Source organism: Ursus arctos, unplaced genomic scaffold (assembly GCF_023065955.2).
Source record: "Ursus arctos isolate Adak ecotype North America unplaced genomic scaffold, UrsArc2.0 scaffold_10, whole genome shotgun sequence".
Classification (NCBI taxonomy): domain Eukaryota; kingdom Metazoa; phylum Chordata; class Mammalia; order Carnivora; family Ursidae; genus Ursus; species Ursus arctos.
In genome coordinates this window covers 42,198,381-42,214,841 of record NW_026622764.1, presented here as the reverse complement: position 1 = coordinate 42,214,841, position 16,461 = coordinate 42,198,381, and the positions used below count along the sequence as shown (strand labels likewise).

Genomic DNA, 16,461 nt, shown 5'->3' with positions numbered 1-16,461 from the left:
TACTAGAGTTTGTAGCTATAGTCATGTATGATACTGTCTCTTTATTTTAATCCAAACATTCCTCTTCAGTATCTAGATATTTTTCTTAGGTTCACATTTTGAAAGTCAACATAAATAACTTCTGTTTTGACCAATAGCATAAAGTTGTTTTGAGCTAATTATGCAAAACATTTTCAATATTATTTAAACCAGTGGTTTCTAAACGAAGGTGGTTTTACCCTCAAGCAGACCTATAACAAGGTCTATATTGATGTCACAACCTGGGAGCAGGTGCTGCTGACATCTGGTGGGCTGAAGCCAGGGGGGCTGCTCAACATTCTACAACACATAGGACAACCCCCCCCCCACATTTGACCCAAAATGTTGATATTGCCGAGGTTGAGAAACCATGCTTTACACAAGTTGTCTTCAGTCCCTACATTTAGAGAATCATTTAAGATCCTTAAAAGAAGTAGCCCAAATTCCTGTGTGACCTAAATAGCATTAAGTAGAATCAAGTTCTGTTATTATTTTGTATTTCAAAATCATTAAAGAAAAAAAAAACAACTTTCAAAACTTCCATTCAAGTAATGATATTTTTCGTTTCTTTCTATATTTGTTGACTTGGGGCATATAATCATATCTTAATAATTCTTTACATTGGGATCAAGTCCTTTTGTTCAGGACCATGACAGATGCATAGTATAGTAGATTAGGTATGTCTGTGTTGAGAGGGACAGGTTTCCACAGAGCACCCAGAGCCTGTATATTGTAATCCACTCTTTTCTGAAAAGTATCTTGTGAAAAGGGAAGAATAGAACTTGGGAGCTAATCTAGACCCTCTGACCTCTCTAGGCAACATTGTAATTAAATTATGCTATATAGACCCCCCCCCCAAAATTAAGTTATCCTTAGAAGCAAATACTTCCAACCTTCTTTAGCATCCAGTTCAACTCAGTTGAAATGATTGAGGCAGTGTATAGTGCAAAGTAAACCAGGATCACTGACATCCTTAATTTGTTCTCAAAATAAGATGTGGGATGAAAGTATTAAACTAAATGATTTGTTACCATGACACCAAAGTACTGTGAGTGAACTCCAAAAAAGTTGCTCTGTTAAAGTCCATTGCAAATTATGTTCTGTTTGGAGTAAAAAATATGTTCTGAATCTCGCTCTCAGTATATTTATAATTAGCTTCTTAATCAGTTTATTAAATGTGGCTCTGGTAACATTTTAAATTCCCTTTCAGATCTATTTCTGTGAAGAATGTCACATAAAGTCTCATATATATGTCAGTGTGTGTGTGTCCTGGACCATGCATATATGTGACGCATATATGTCTGATATATACTTGATATGTATGTGTGTATGTATATATACATATACTTAAAATGGCTATAAATATAAATATTTATAAATATAAGCTTTACTCTACCTAAAGAATAAGTGTATGATGAGGGAGGCCAAACACTTGTGTTACGGTTATTTATTCCTTTATGGGGAACCATATTCCGAATTAGCAGGGAGGTAGCTTTGTGATATATATTGAGTTACATTTTTGTTTGTTGATTCATACATTTTAATTAAAAAAAGAAAACATAGAAATTATTTTTAAATACTATTATAAAAGCCCAAATCTTCATTGAAAGAAGGATGGTTTTACTTCAGTGAAAACAAACATGTTTAATCCTTATTACCTGCCTTCAAGGAAGACATAATTTGTTGCAGTATATTGTCAACTATTTTAATACAAGTCAGAATAAAGAATGTCTTATAATAGAGTTAGAAGCAAAATACAGTAAGATGGAGTAATTATATCTGATTAGGTTGAAAACAATCATCATTAAGAAAATGACTTTTGGGCTAGGTTTTGAAGAATTAGGAAGATTTCCATAAATAAAGAATAAAGGTATCAAGATGCAGTTTCAGGCAACATATTCTTTCTTACAGTCAATTAAATTTAATTTCTGATAATGCATTTTGTTTTCTGCAAACTTTCAATAAAAATGTGAGATCGTAGTTTATCACAATCTGATCATAACGTTTGAGAGTAAATTCAGATAAATTGTCATAACCTCTGTACTTTAATTTTTAGAATATATGCCATTCCTTTACGTAAGTTAACTCATAGTAAAATTATAAAAATTATAATAATTTCTAAAAGTGGACACTGTTGAGTTTAGTGTTCCGTCACAACAGCTATGTACTTTGTGCCATAGTGTGGTTAGTAAATTTATTTCTCTTTGCTTCCTCATGATCTCTAAGCACATGAAAAAGAGTCTCTACAGTTTCATTCCAGTTTATATATGGTATTGCAGTGCAAAGTAAGGATGGAGTGGGAAATAGAGATCAGACATGCAAGGATGCATAATTCAGTTAAAAAATCTAAAGTTAATGCTCAGCAAGTGGGTGATATTTAGAGCAGGAAGACTAAATAGGAAAATGCTGTCGGGTAAGAGATGGGGTAAGAAAGACAGAGATAACAGGACAGAATATACATAGGAGGTATAGGGAATATAAGTTATGATCGTTATGAGGATAGACAAGTAGGAAAGCAGAGGTCATAGATGACTTTGGGTTTGAGTTTCAGAAGCTGGGTTGAAGCTGGTGCCCTCTGGAAGTAGTGAAAGGAGCAGGACAGAGGGAAACACAGAGTCTTCCTTCTGACATGCTGAAAGCGAGAAATCTCTGGATAGTCAGTAAACAGCAATAGTCAAGTTCAGGAAAAAAGCTGGGCTTGAAATATAGCGGCACACATCATTCACATACAGATGGCATTTGAAGTGGCAGGAATAGATGTGGATGCAAAGGAAAAATGGCGATAGGAGAAGGCAAGAGAGCCTGGTTGGGATGCCCCCAAGCTACACACAATTAGGACCTTTTCCTCCCACTCTCTTTGTCACTTGTTATTTCCTCCCTGGTACACCTTCTCCCCCGGGAAGCACAAAGTCAATATGATATTGCTTTATCGGTACTAAGTGATTCACCTCTGTCTTTCATTTACAACCACAAACTTCCCACTTCCCCCATAAGATCAACAGATGACATGGGGCTGCTTCTACTAGTCGTTGCTAAGCTGTGTACTAATTTATGTGACTCTTCCCAGGTAACAAAAATGTTTTCACCCAATTAATTATGCACTAACAAGTGTCTGTTGTTGGACATTCCATTCCCTGGAGGATGGGCAAAGAGAAGAACTCTGTTTATAATTCCTGTTAACACCTCTCAAATTGTGCTACGATAGAATCTGGCTCCTCTGCCAGGCAACATCACCTGTTCTGCTAAGTGTCAGAAAATATTCCAGCCTAACCATCTGCAAAATTGTAACAAAGGCAGAGAATAGTACTATAATTGAATGTGGTTGGTACTTTGTTCTCATTTATTGCTCTTTTTCCTCCACTCAGAGCACCCACCCCGTTCTTTCAGATTTCCTCCCACCTCACTGCCCACACCATCTCAGTAACTGTGGCTTGTTCCCTTTCCTCTTCCCGAATGGAATTCCTCTCCTCTGGCTACAGTACCCTCTCACTACATGATATTCTGTATCCCCATGGCTTTAAATAGACTCTATATGGTGATGACTTCCAAACGAATAGCCCAAGCTTTTGCCACCTCTCTTCACCACATACTATTCCTTCAAGTTTGGATTCCCACAGCCTACTTCTTTCTTGATGTCACTGTGATATTGATATTGAATATCTGGTAGGCATCTTAGTTGAATGTATCCAATACCTAACTCTTGGTTCTACTGCCCCCACCCATTCTTCCCAATACCAGTAATAGCCCCATCATTTACCTGTAGCTCAAGCCAACATGCCGACAGAATACTTAATTTGTCTCTTTTCCTGTTAACCCACAGCGACCTGCTCAACCTTTGCTATTTATTGCCTCAACTTTCAAACTATAGTCTCAATCTGATACCGTTTCTGTTGGCACAGCCTCAATGCTTCATCTCTTGCAAGGAACTGGAAATAGTCTTCCAACAGGTATCACCTCATCTGCCTCCTACCTACCTCGTGGGGAGGGATATGGCGTCAACATAACCCAGTTCATTTCCTCTTCAGGGCCTTTGAACTTGCTGGTCTATCTGCATAATATTTTTCTCTTTTATATGCTTGCATGGCTCGTTCCCTTATTTAATTCAAGTCTCTGCTCAGATGAGACCACTTCAGAAAGAGGTAGAAGGATTGCCCTTTGTAAATTATCCCCTGCCCTCATCACTTTTTATCCGATGTCTCTGCTTTATTTTTATCAGAGTATTGACGTTTTATTATGTATTTATATTTTTATTTGTTCGCCATTTGCCTCCTTCACTGTTATTTCAGTGCTATGAAGGTAGAGACTTTTCCTTCTCTGCTGCTCTATCCCAAGAACTTAAAATACTACCTACTAATATTCAGAATTATTTGTTTAGTGGATGAATGGAATATTCAAGGGATTTAGAAATTCAAGTCTTTTATGTTTGACATGACTCTGCCTTAAACCTTTCCCATTTCATCGGAAGGAATATAGTCAAAATATTTAAGGATAAAAGGAGGCAAAACATACCAGTATTCTCTGATTAGTTCCACTAATGATCTTACACATTTGCCTGTGAAAAGCCTGCTTTTCCTAAGTGAGCATTCATGTTTTATCTGTTGCCCTTATGTTTGTATTAAGAGTCTTTAAAGAGTGCAGCCAGACTGCCTTCTTCCTAAGAGTTTTATTTCCTCATGCTGAATGTAGGACTTTTATATTTAGAAGCACAAACTCTTTCCTAATTATATACAACCTACTGTTCTAAATTTTGCATGCCACTTTGCAGTTTAGTGCTATGCGATTTGCTTGCTACCAATTTCGGTGTCAGAAATTTGACATTTAGATTGCTTTTGAAAAGTAATGGTAAAGTGGATTTAGTACTGAATGAAACTTAGCATCTGCTTTCTTGGCTTCTTTTTAATTGTTTTTTTCTTTCACTTATGTCTGATGATCCACGCACAAAGTCATGATAATAGGTCAACTACTCATCATGATTTGTAAATTAAGAGAAAATATTTTTAACCCTCAGTAAGCTCATTTTCCTGAGAAATTTTCTCAGAAAATAAGAAAATAGAATACTACCTTTATAGTTTGTTAAATAAACACCTACACATTAATTCACATTTCTTAAAGACATTGTAATTTATAGAAAGAACCTAGAAATGTTGGTTTATTATGAATTTCTGCCATTAGCTAGGTTCATATCGTGGTTTGGAATTTTAACTAACAAATGAATTATCCCTAACAATTGAACAGCATCACTTATGTTTGTGGTCATATGTTAGGTCTCTCTCTCTCTCTCTCTCTCTTTTCATCCATCTATCTATCTATAAATATATATATACATATATGTATACACATACATATACATATATTTGTGATATTTATAATTATGTGTGCATATAAATATGTATAAATATTCAATCAACAAAGCATTAATTGAAGTTCACAACAGTTAAAATGAATAAAAATTCAGATCTTTCTTGTTTTGCTTAATGCCTGTTCTATTCACTAATTCATAAAATTGAGTTTGTGGGCAATATGTTAAAATACTGCAAAGCCTCTATGGTAAAATATGGTAATACCTTTTAATAGGACATAAATAACAATATTATTCAAAATTTCCCTTAGGGTGTTACCTAATTTTAGTTATACTGTGAGGCAGCTTGAAAAAGGGCAAATTCATTAAAGGACTTCATTGTGACTATTTTTCCAACCTGTAAAATAAGATTGAAATTACTTTATTTACAGTTTTGCCTTTGAGCTATATTTTCCTTCATTGTAAAAGAGAGCAGCTGGTGGTATTCCCAAATGTTAGCCTAACTTGAAACATTCTCACACTCCTTTTTGCTTGTTTGATATTATCTTTAGATATCACAGCTACATAATAAGAATCTCCTTTGGCACTTGAAAATTGAAGATGGGAAGGGCTCAAATACTTACACATTTTAGAGTATAGGCAAGTGAATTTCTCTTGCAAAAAGTCATATTTGATATTATTCTTATCTTCCATTAAGTCCATTATTTCTAAGCTAAAACTTTTGTTTTCTGTTTACAGACTGCAATCCAGCTTTGCAGATCACCATGGTCAATTTTAGGTTTGATTTAAATGGGCTATATATGTTACAAATGGCAAGACCTCATTCTTTTTTATGACTGAGTAATATTCCATTGTATGTGTATATAGTATTCCTCTTTATCCATTCATCTATCGATGGACACTTGGGTTGCTTCCATACCATGACTATTATAAATAATGCTGCAATAATATATCTGCTTGAATTAGTGTTTTCAATTTCTTTGGATAAATACCCAGTAGTGGAATTACTGGATCAAAAAAGAATGAGATCTTACAATTTGCACCAACATGAACGAACTTAGAGGGTATAAGCCTGAGTAAAATAAGTCAGACAGAGAAAGGCAAATACCATATGATTTCACTCACATGTGGATTTTAAGAAACAAAACAAACAAAAAAAGGCAAACAAAAGAAGAGACTCTTCAATATGGAGAAAACACTGGTAGTTGCCAAAGGGAAGGTGGGTAGGGGGTGAGTGAAATAAATGAAGGGAATTAAGAGTATACTTATCATGATGAGCACTGAGTAATATATAGAATTGTTGAATCACTATATTGTACACCTGAAACTAATATAATACTGTATGCTAATTTTACTTCAGTTTTTAAAAAAGTATGAATAAATAAATAAATGGGCTATACAATGTTTTTTCAAAGTTAATAAAAGATTTTAGGTTGTTTTGTTTTTACAGAAAAGAATGTGATAACTTGATTATTTCTTTAATAATTTTGTTGCTTGATACATGTTCTTCTCATAATTTCCAACTATCTCAAGTTTTGTATCTTTTTTTGGGAAAGTATCTCTCAGAGTAAATTACTTCAGTTTTTTTTATCATAAAAGTTTAGTGATATAATTAATGATAGTTGGCAATTATCTTCTAAATGTTCAGGTAAACACACAAAACTTAGCCATTTAAATGCCATTAATATTTATGTTTTGTGAATTTTTTTAAATATGAGGAAATCTCATGAAAGATAAAACACATTTGTGTAGTACACTTACCACATCTTTTTTTCATTGAAGTATAGTTGACATAGAATGTTACATAGTTTAGGTATACAACATGGTGATTGAACAATTCTATACTTCACTCAGTGCTCACCACCATAAGCATAGTCAACATCTGTAGGCTCACCTGTAAAAAGTACTATTTCTGGTTTTTGATATTTGGCATGCAAAATGATTATAAAATGATGTTCTTCTTACTGCCAATCTTCTTTTACAATATTTTTTCAAAACATATCAAACAAACATTCAGTAAGTATAAATGCAAATAGAACCCCTTATGGGGAAAATGTTCAGTTGCTTGATTTAGTTTATTATTTTCTTTAATGATAAATTATACTGTCATTAATATTTGTTCATAATTTTTGACAATTTCCACTGCTCTCCTGCTGTAGAATATTTCTCTGTGTCTCATTTCTCTTTGGCCAATTCTTTTTTTTTTTTTAATAATAATTTTTTATTATATTATGTTAGTCCCTAGTTTTTGATGTAAAGTTCCATGATTCATTACTTGCGTGTAACACCCAGTGCACCATGCGATATGTGCCCTCTTTAATACCCATCACTGGCCTAGCCCAATCCCCCACCCGCCTCCCCTCTAAAGCCCTCAGTTTGTTTCCCAGAGTCCATAGTCTCTCATGGTTCATGCCCCCTTCTCTTTATCCCTGCTCTTTGGCCAATTCTTATTCCACATAAACTGCTAATCCTTATAATCAGTCTAAACTAGAAAGTAGAAAAAGGAAGGAAGTCGAATGCATCATCAGTCATACATTCTGTTTTTGTTGTTTTCTATCAAAGCCACCCTACTCAATAGTTATTCCTGAATTTCTGTACAAAATGGAAGCTATACAGATGAAATACAACTTCTTTCTTGCATTAGTTGGGATCTTTTTTGTTTTCTTGTTTTTGTTTTACAAATGCAAGAAACCTGCTTGAAATAGCAAACAAGGACTTAAATAACAGTAATGTCTCATGGTTTATTATGGCTTCAGGCAAGGCTTGGTCCAGTGGATAAAACAATTTCATCAAGTCTTTGTTTGCCTTTCTCCATCTCCTGAATTTGCCTTCACCTGTCATGCCATCATTTGGAGGCACACTGTCTCTAAAGTGGGGCAATGGCTTATGTGGTCCTTATAGCAGCCTGATGTGTATACACCTCCGTACATGGTTCTTACTGCTTAAAGTTTAGAAATTGATTTTAATTGAATAGTTCAGAAGTCTATTAAGAATTTGAGAAAATTGTGTTGGCGAAAAAGCCATGAATTTGGGAGAAAAGCCTTTATGGTGCAAGCCTAACGTCATATGGTGACCCCCAAACTTGCATAAGAAACTGTGAGAACTGGGGCGCCTGGGTGGCACAGCGGTTAAGCGTTTGCCTTCGCCTCAGGGCGTGATCCCGGCGTTCTGGGATCGAGCCCCACATCAGGCTCCTCCGCTAGGAGCCTGCTTCTTCCTCTCCCACTCCCCCTGCTTGTGTTCCCTCTCTCACTGGCTGTCTCTATCTCTGTCGAATAAATAAATAAAATCTTTAAAAAAAAAAAAAAGAAACTGTGAGAACTGTATAATTCCAATGAAATCACATTCACTAAAACTACTTCAGATATTGCCACTGAGAATAATGGATCAAGAAAACTTTCCCGGATAATAGAACAAGGGGCCACATAGATGACCAAAACTTACCCAAGAATATTTTCCAGAAAGCAGAACCACAGGTGAATCAAGGAATTTCTTTCATGTCCATGACAGTGAATTCTTATATCACCTGCCCATCGGGATCCCAAACTTGCTAAATGGTGTGTCTCTAATCGTCCCTCTACCAAACAGAAGTGTCTATTACAGTTATCCTGATCCTACTCTACAGTTAGACCATTTTTCTTTTACTTCATAGATCTTGAAAACACTGAATCCTATGACTCTGATGGGGAAGACTACCCATCTTCCAGAGGGTATAAATATTGAGTTGGATTCAGTGAGTTGATGAGACTTTGGATTTTTTTTTCCCTTGAGGGCAGAATTTATATGTCTTACATGTGAAGAGAGCAATGGGCTATCTGGTGACCACAAAACCAGACTGACAAAAACTGCTGGGACTCATCAACATTGGTGTTCTTGCCTTTTCCTGGACACACAGCTAGATCACATTTTCCCATGTATTTCATCTAGATGGGGCGTATAACTAGCTCTTGCCACTGGAATGTGATATGTTTCGTGTCCAGGATAATGTAACTGAGAGTAAGTATGCGTGCTTTCAACTTTCTCTAGTTTTTTTCTTCTTCCTTATCTGCTAGCTAGATGTAACAGCCATTAAAGAGTGCTAGAAGACCTAAAATAGAAGAAAAGAACAAGGTGCCTCACCTCTTCCATAGAGGAGTGCTGGTTACACACATCAAGCTGTAATGTATGCAAGAAATACACTTGTATTTGTGTTAAACCACTGAGGTTTGGTGTAGTTCATTTGCTTGTTTATTTTACTGATGATCTAGAAACTCAAAGGAAATGGAAAGAAGAAAAATCTAGGTGACTATACCTAGGCATGAGAATAAGGGCATGAAAGAGAGAGAGAGAAAAAAAAGCAATAAAAAAGGGACATATCAACTAAGTCACATTTGTTTCCATGAAAAGACTGATTATAAGATAGAGTCCATTTGGCATTACAGATTATTAAAGAAAGGGAGAAAGGCAAAGAATAAAACATAACTACATAATATGGAGATTTAAAGAGTAATGGATGATACATTTGAAAATCTTGAAATATGACCTAAAACTGTATGTATGATCTGTTGAATCATGAATTAGATTTTCAGTGACAAAACAATACCAATTGTCATACTATTAGCCAATGGTTTATTTTATTTTCAAATGGAAAATGCCATAAACAGTTTTGCTTTTCTGAGTGGAAAGTATTTTTATGGTTTCAGAAGATGTTCTCTCACAAAATAAGAGCATCTTTCTACAGTGCACATTTGAAGGAATGAAAGAAATTTAAAATTTTTACAAATGTAGACAGATGTTGTAGCAAATAAATAGCCATATTTCTCCATCACTGCCTGCAAATGATTATATTATATCAATCAACAATAGATTCAGCCTATAGGATAAACTTGATGTGTTGTGGGAAAGGGAGATGGAAGATTTTATTATTTCAGAGTTTTAAGTAAATATAAAAGTGAATTATACATTTTTCCTGCTGTTTGCCTTTATTCTTTCAGAACCGCTTATTGGAGACCAGCTATATTCCAGGCACTCTGCCACAAATTAGGATATAATATGAGGAAGATACCTGTGCTCGTGACTTCTGCTATTCTCTTCTTCTCAACCCCTAATATGATCTCATGCACATAGACCCTGTTGCTGGCCCAGATGTCTCCTCAGCTAGATGAAAGCAATTACTCAGACGCATGAGTTAGAATTTTGTGACTTTGTGGCATAGCTGTTTGAGTGTGAACAACAGAGTGTAGACTATATTCTTTCATTTCTGTCCTGGCTTACTTACCTTAAATGTTCTATTGATTGTGCTTCATCTCTTCCATAATTTTAACCACTGTGTATCAGACTCCTTAAATGTACCACGTCAGATCCTCTAAATCTGACCTGTCTCCAGGAGTTTTTGCCCATTTTTTCCACGCCAAGTGCACATTCGGCTAATCAACTGTTTGAGCTCTGACCCACTTCCTTGAGGGCAGCCATTCCTGAGTTAGTACATTTCTTATGTCATGCCCCAGAACTTTCTACTAATGATGAGGCTTGAGACACCAGGGGCACTTTTCATGCACAGCCAGAGTTCAGTCTGTGGAATGAACCTTTCACCAATGGGATCACTGCCCTTGCTGTCTCAGGACTCCCTGAGATGTACTCAGTTGGACCTCTGAGAATGAGCGAGCGGTCATGCCTGATGGCAAGCAGTGGTCAGTCCAGTCATAACGACTTTATTGGTTTGGCTGATTGACTCCCCTTTTTACTCCTTTTCCTTCCCTGAGACTTTAGTCCCTAAAATCTCTAAAGTAATAGCATATAAGCCTTAGCCTCATGATGAGCTTTCTAGACAATCCAGATGAAGAAATTCTTCCTTTCTGCTGCTTCTGGTAAATAGATTTAATCTCTGGAACCTAATAAATCCCTCGTCTATCCTTGGCCTCGCCTGACTATTACCACAGGCTGAGTTACCATAAAGCTGTTAAGTTTAGAGCCTTTCACATACACAGCCACTTCGTAAGCCTACTGCCTAATATGTCCACGTGACCTACTGATACAAACTTGAAGTCCCACAGGAACTAGCCCTACTCCAGGCTATTACACTGTCATTTGGCTTTCAACACGGTCCGACTTCTTGAAAATTGCCTACATTTACCACTACGTGCCCTTCCTCAGATGCAACTGTGATATGGTCAAACACGACTGAAACATTAAAATTGCCCTTACTAATTTCACCAGTGAGCTCCTTCTCATCAAATCCAATGGACACTGTTCTGCCCTTTATTTTGCTTTCCTTCCTCACGTTTTAAAAACATAACTAATCAGTTCTTCCAATAGACACTCTTCCCTTGCCTTCTCTAAAGCCATGCCAGCTTGATTTTTCTTACCATTCTTCTCCAGATTTTGTTCTGACTCTTCTTTAGGTGCTTATTACTTCATGGATTTTCATTTTTGTTTTAGTTTTTCCCTTCTTCTCTTCTCCATCCATGTATGAATCCTGTGTGATGTTACATAGCCCCTATGATATTACTATCTATTAAAATGTTGATTCCCAAACAAGTAGTAGAGTTTATATTTCTCTCCTGATTTCTAAATATGTATATCCAACTATTAGCATCTTTAGTTGAATGTTTTCAAATGGAAACATATTTGAATATGACTAAAAGAGAACTTATCCTCTTTGTCCGCAAATCTTTCTTCAGTTTTCTTTCACAGTTAATGGTACTGCTCTCCATCCAATCAGCCAACCCAGAAACTTAGAAATTATTCTTGTGAATTTCGTTTTTTCAGTACTTTCTCAAATTTGGTCAATCAACAGTTAAACTAACTTTGATTTTCTAAACATCTTTCAAATATATTATTTCTATTTTCTTCCAAGTTTAAGTTCCTTGTTATGGCTCATAAAGCCCACCTTTAAACTTTCCTAGTCTCATGTACTGTCACCTCTCCTCACAGACCTGACTCCAGTCATTTTAATATTCTTTAAATTCCTTGAATGTACTGAGCTTGGTAGGCCTTTCAAATGTGTTCTATCTAACTGGAATATTTATTCTCTTTCAATCTCCCTCATCCTTCCACCTTTTCTTGTGGAATATAACATTCAGAAGTTGACTAGAAGTGTACCTCTTCACCGCCATTCTTTTGCTTTTTGTTTTCTTAACCTTGTTGGGCTTACCAATCAAATCTATGGTTAATCAAGGTTGTGGCTTCTCTCATATCAGGACATCTCTTCATGGGAAACTTATTCCCAATATTAACCTCTGCTCCTTCTTTCCCTCTCACAAACGATTAGGAGTATTTAATCTTGTTTCCAATGAAGACACCTAAAATCACATCCAGTTACTGAATAAGCCTCAAGACTAGAATTTAAGTTGATGTCTATTCTTTTTAATTCTATAGCTATGTTATACTGGTATTTTCTACTTTGTGAAGGAAATAGAAAATGCAACAGCCACTGTATAATGTACATGCATAGTAGAGAAGTGAAGTGGAAAGGTAAAAATAAAAATAAGGTATATGATACAGTAAGCTGGGAAATGCAAGAAAAAGCTCCAGTTATATTTCATATAACAGTTATAAGTATAGAGCTGTGTTTGTGGCTTCATTCTTCTGCTATACATACTATCACTATGTCTTTAATATTCAGTTATATTTCAGCTGGTATGTTTCTCTTGCAAGCAGGGTAACCTCAGACTTTCATCTTTAACTCTTGTTGTGTCATCAAGGTTTACTGGACCCAATGTAATGTTGAAGTTTTTTTTTTATTGAACAATGCTAACAACTTATAAAGATTGATCTTTTGCAACTTGTTTACTTTATTGGAAGTCTTCCAAAAAACAAAGAATTTTTTTAAACAAAGAAGAATTTTGAAATATTTTGTGATTTTTTTATTCTAGAAATTATTTCAGCATCACTCATTAATTATTATCCCGTGCTAAAAAATGACCAAAATAATAAAGAAATAAAGAATAGAATCATCCAGAAGGATCATGCAATAGTAAAATAAATCAATACTGCATATCATCAGTAAGTTTTCTTATTGTTCTATCAAGGTATTGCATTATCTTTCACAAAGATACAGATGATGTGTGGAGACACCATGCTTGTAAGTTTTAAAAACTTTTTCTTAGTTTTATTTAACTGTTGAGAATTCAGATTTTTAAAAATTTTCTGCCCATGATATCAATGAGAAAAAAATTTTAAAAATTACAAAAGAAGAAATTTCACAATCATGAGATAAATGCAGAGACCCATAGCAGCACTCAGATTCGAATAATGAAGACGATATTGATTGTATCTTACTAGTGTTCATATAACGCTATTCCAAATGAATTTTCTCAAATGAGTAAAAGTCTGAGGGATTTTTCTTTCTTTTATTTTCTCTGAGAAATAAGAAGGGGGACAGGGAAGGGTAGGTTTTGAGGAAAGTGCGGAATATTTTAAATAGCCATTGAGATGAAAGGGAGAGTAAGAGAAACCGAAAGCAACACAGGATTGTTGGGTTGTTGTCGCTGATCATTAAATTATAGGTATACCTTTCACCCTGTTCTATGCTTTTTCCCCCTGCAAAAATACTATTACAATAATGCCTTTATGCTTATTTTATTAATGCTTAGCTCTTGGGTTCAGAAAAATGGAGTCTGATATCCTCTCCTTACCAGTGCTTTATCTCCTCCTTAGAGGAAGCAGAACATTTGTGTTGTTATTCCCAGGAAAGAAAATTTGTTTAGTTCCAAGAGGAAAGTCTTATTCTAGATTTAAAGGGTCCCTCAGCCATGAAGAATAGAGAGTTGAGAAGTAGCTTTTGATGATTTCTTCCAAATTCTCAGGTACTCGAAAGCTCACACACACAAAAACTTCAGGTCTCTCACACTTTGAGGATACGTTTTTTCTTGTCTCTGCGCTGGTAAGAACATGAGGAGTTAAGATATATTGTTTCTTAAGTTCTTAATTCCTTTCCATAAATCTTGTACTTTCTGATAACTAGGAATTTTAAATGTGGGGGTTTATCTATAGAATGTGCCTAATGTCTTCATGTAATTATTAATAAAGTTCATTCTCATTATCAAAAGAGATATAGTTGGATCGATAAATTATATGGTCAGCCTAGAATTTTTATGGGATTATAGATTCTATAAAATGCTCACATAAGTGTCAGTTCATCACTAGACAGACACCCTCACGATCACTTTAGGCAGAAGGAAATGTAAATTGGACAAACTATTATGCTTATACAATCAGGATTAATGGGTACCTTCTTGGGACAAGTAGTATAATTATCTTCTTTAGTTCAGATATTTCTACACATGGTTGTAATGAAGAGCTAACGATGTTTATTGTAGAAGTTGAGAGCAGCTGAATGGATTAAATTAGATAATTACCAGCTGTTACTCACTTCAGAAATTGGCTGGAACTCAGAAAAGAGCCACTTACAAGGCCTAAGAGAATTGTGTGACATGGTTAGATACTCAGGTGTCACACAGAAATGCAGTGGTTGTGGTCTTTCTCCATATCACAGAAGAGAGAGAAAGATTTATCAAGTGAAGGAATTTGGCTAAGATAATATTCAACTTTTATGAGGATTTACAAACTTCATTTCCAATCCCAGTACTTAGAATCATGGGATTTTTTTGTAATAATCATGATTATTTTGGATTAACAGCTATATGTAAATTGGATAGCCAGCTTTCCAAATCCCTTTATGGACTTAAAATATATATAAACTGTATCATCACTGTATTAAAGACTTATATGATTGTTCTGAACTGCTGGTGATAATGTTTTTATATTTTTGTCATTGGTGATTACGTTTCTCTTTCTTTCTTTCTTTCTTTCTTTCTTTCTTTCTTTCTTTCTTTCTTTTGCATTTATGTATTTCTATCACTGCTGACTATATTTCTAGGAATGCTGGTTATTTCTTAGCACCACTGGTTACAGAAATGTGGGCAATTTGAAGTTTCCCCCATTATAATTAGTTCTCCTTTGATGGTGTATTTTCCACTGTCATTGCTTGTATAGTGTGGCACTTACTTACTTCTTTGAGATGTAAGTGAATAAATTGCTATTCATAAGGAAATGTTCAAGTGCTTCCATTTATGATGTAAATAAATAAGTTGTGAAACAGGATTTTTGGTTGATGATAGTAATTTATTAAATCAGTATGCCATCCATATCTATACTGATATATTTCGAAATAAAGTTTTAGAATCTATCAATTATGCCAATGAGCTTTAAATAATGACTTCAGCTTTATTATATAATAAGCAAGTGTTGTCAGTGTAGGAGGCAGTACTGTTTCACTCATTACCTTAGTAACAAGTTCTCTTGTTTAGTCTAGACCTGTATTTAATAAAGGCTTTAAATGTGGGAGATTTCAAAGTGTTCCTTTTAACTTTACAAATTGTGTTCTGTTTTCCAGAACCACAATTATTTGATTAAAAGGACTTCAACTGGAGTATGCATCAGGGCCAAAAATTAAAATCTGAAAATTTGTCATTTACAAATGAAGACCTAACACAATGCAATTTTTGTTCATTGGGACTGTTTATAAGCTACTGAATAATGGGGTCAATTCTTCTCTCTTTGAAGGGTATGTAAGTTCAACTCTATGGCATAATCAGCCTCACTATTTTTCTATGTTTAGTGTTTCAGTTTTCATTCAAAGAAGTCCCGTTATTTCTCAAATGACATCTCTTCATATAGACACATAACAGCCTATACCACATATCAATTAATATAGGAAAGAATTTAGATAAACCAGATAAAGCATTGACTGTCTTGGAGAGGTGAATTAAGGAAACTTTTCTAAGGCCTTTTTTTTTTTAAATATTAAAAGCATTTTCATTTATATTAAACTTCACAAATTATTTCTTTAGGATAGTATAGCACCTGGGCTTTGGTATAAATTCCTATTAAGCCACATATAGTAAAGCAGAAAGAAGCCCAAAAATTTATGCTGAATTATTGCAGTAAAAAAATTCAAAATATAAACTAGGTCATTCTCCCATATTTGTTTTACAGAGCAAGCTGTCTCTTCCACTTAAATAAAACTAGCATCATGACCCAGGACACATTAAGATATGTCTTGAAATCTCTAATTGTACTTCCAGCTTTAGCTCTTTAAGGGGAGATAACACAATCTTCAATTTATATCAGTATAAATCAATAATCAGTAGATTAAAAATTTT

The 16,461-nt window shown here is 34.9% G+C and overlaps 1 long non-coding RNA gene across 1 annotated transcript in view; it reads left to right on the top strand.

Annotated features, from left to right (window-relative positions):
* LOC113251406 (uncharacterized) overlaps nt 1–16,461 on the top strand; it is a 93,772-nt gene that overhangs the window by 51,619 nt on the left and 25,692 nt on the right. The window contains exon 5 of the long non-coding RNA XR_008957907.1: nt 15,693–15,863. This is a non-coding gene — a long non-coding RNA (uncharacterized LOC113251406). The remainder of the gene's footprint in view (nt 1–15,692; nt 15,864–16,461) is intronic.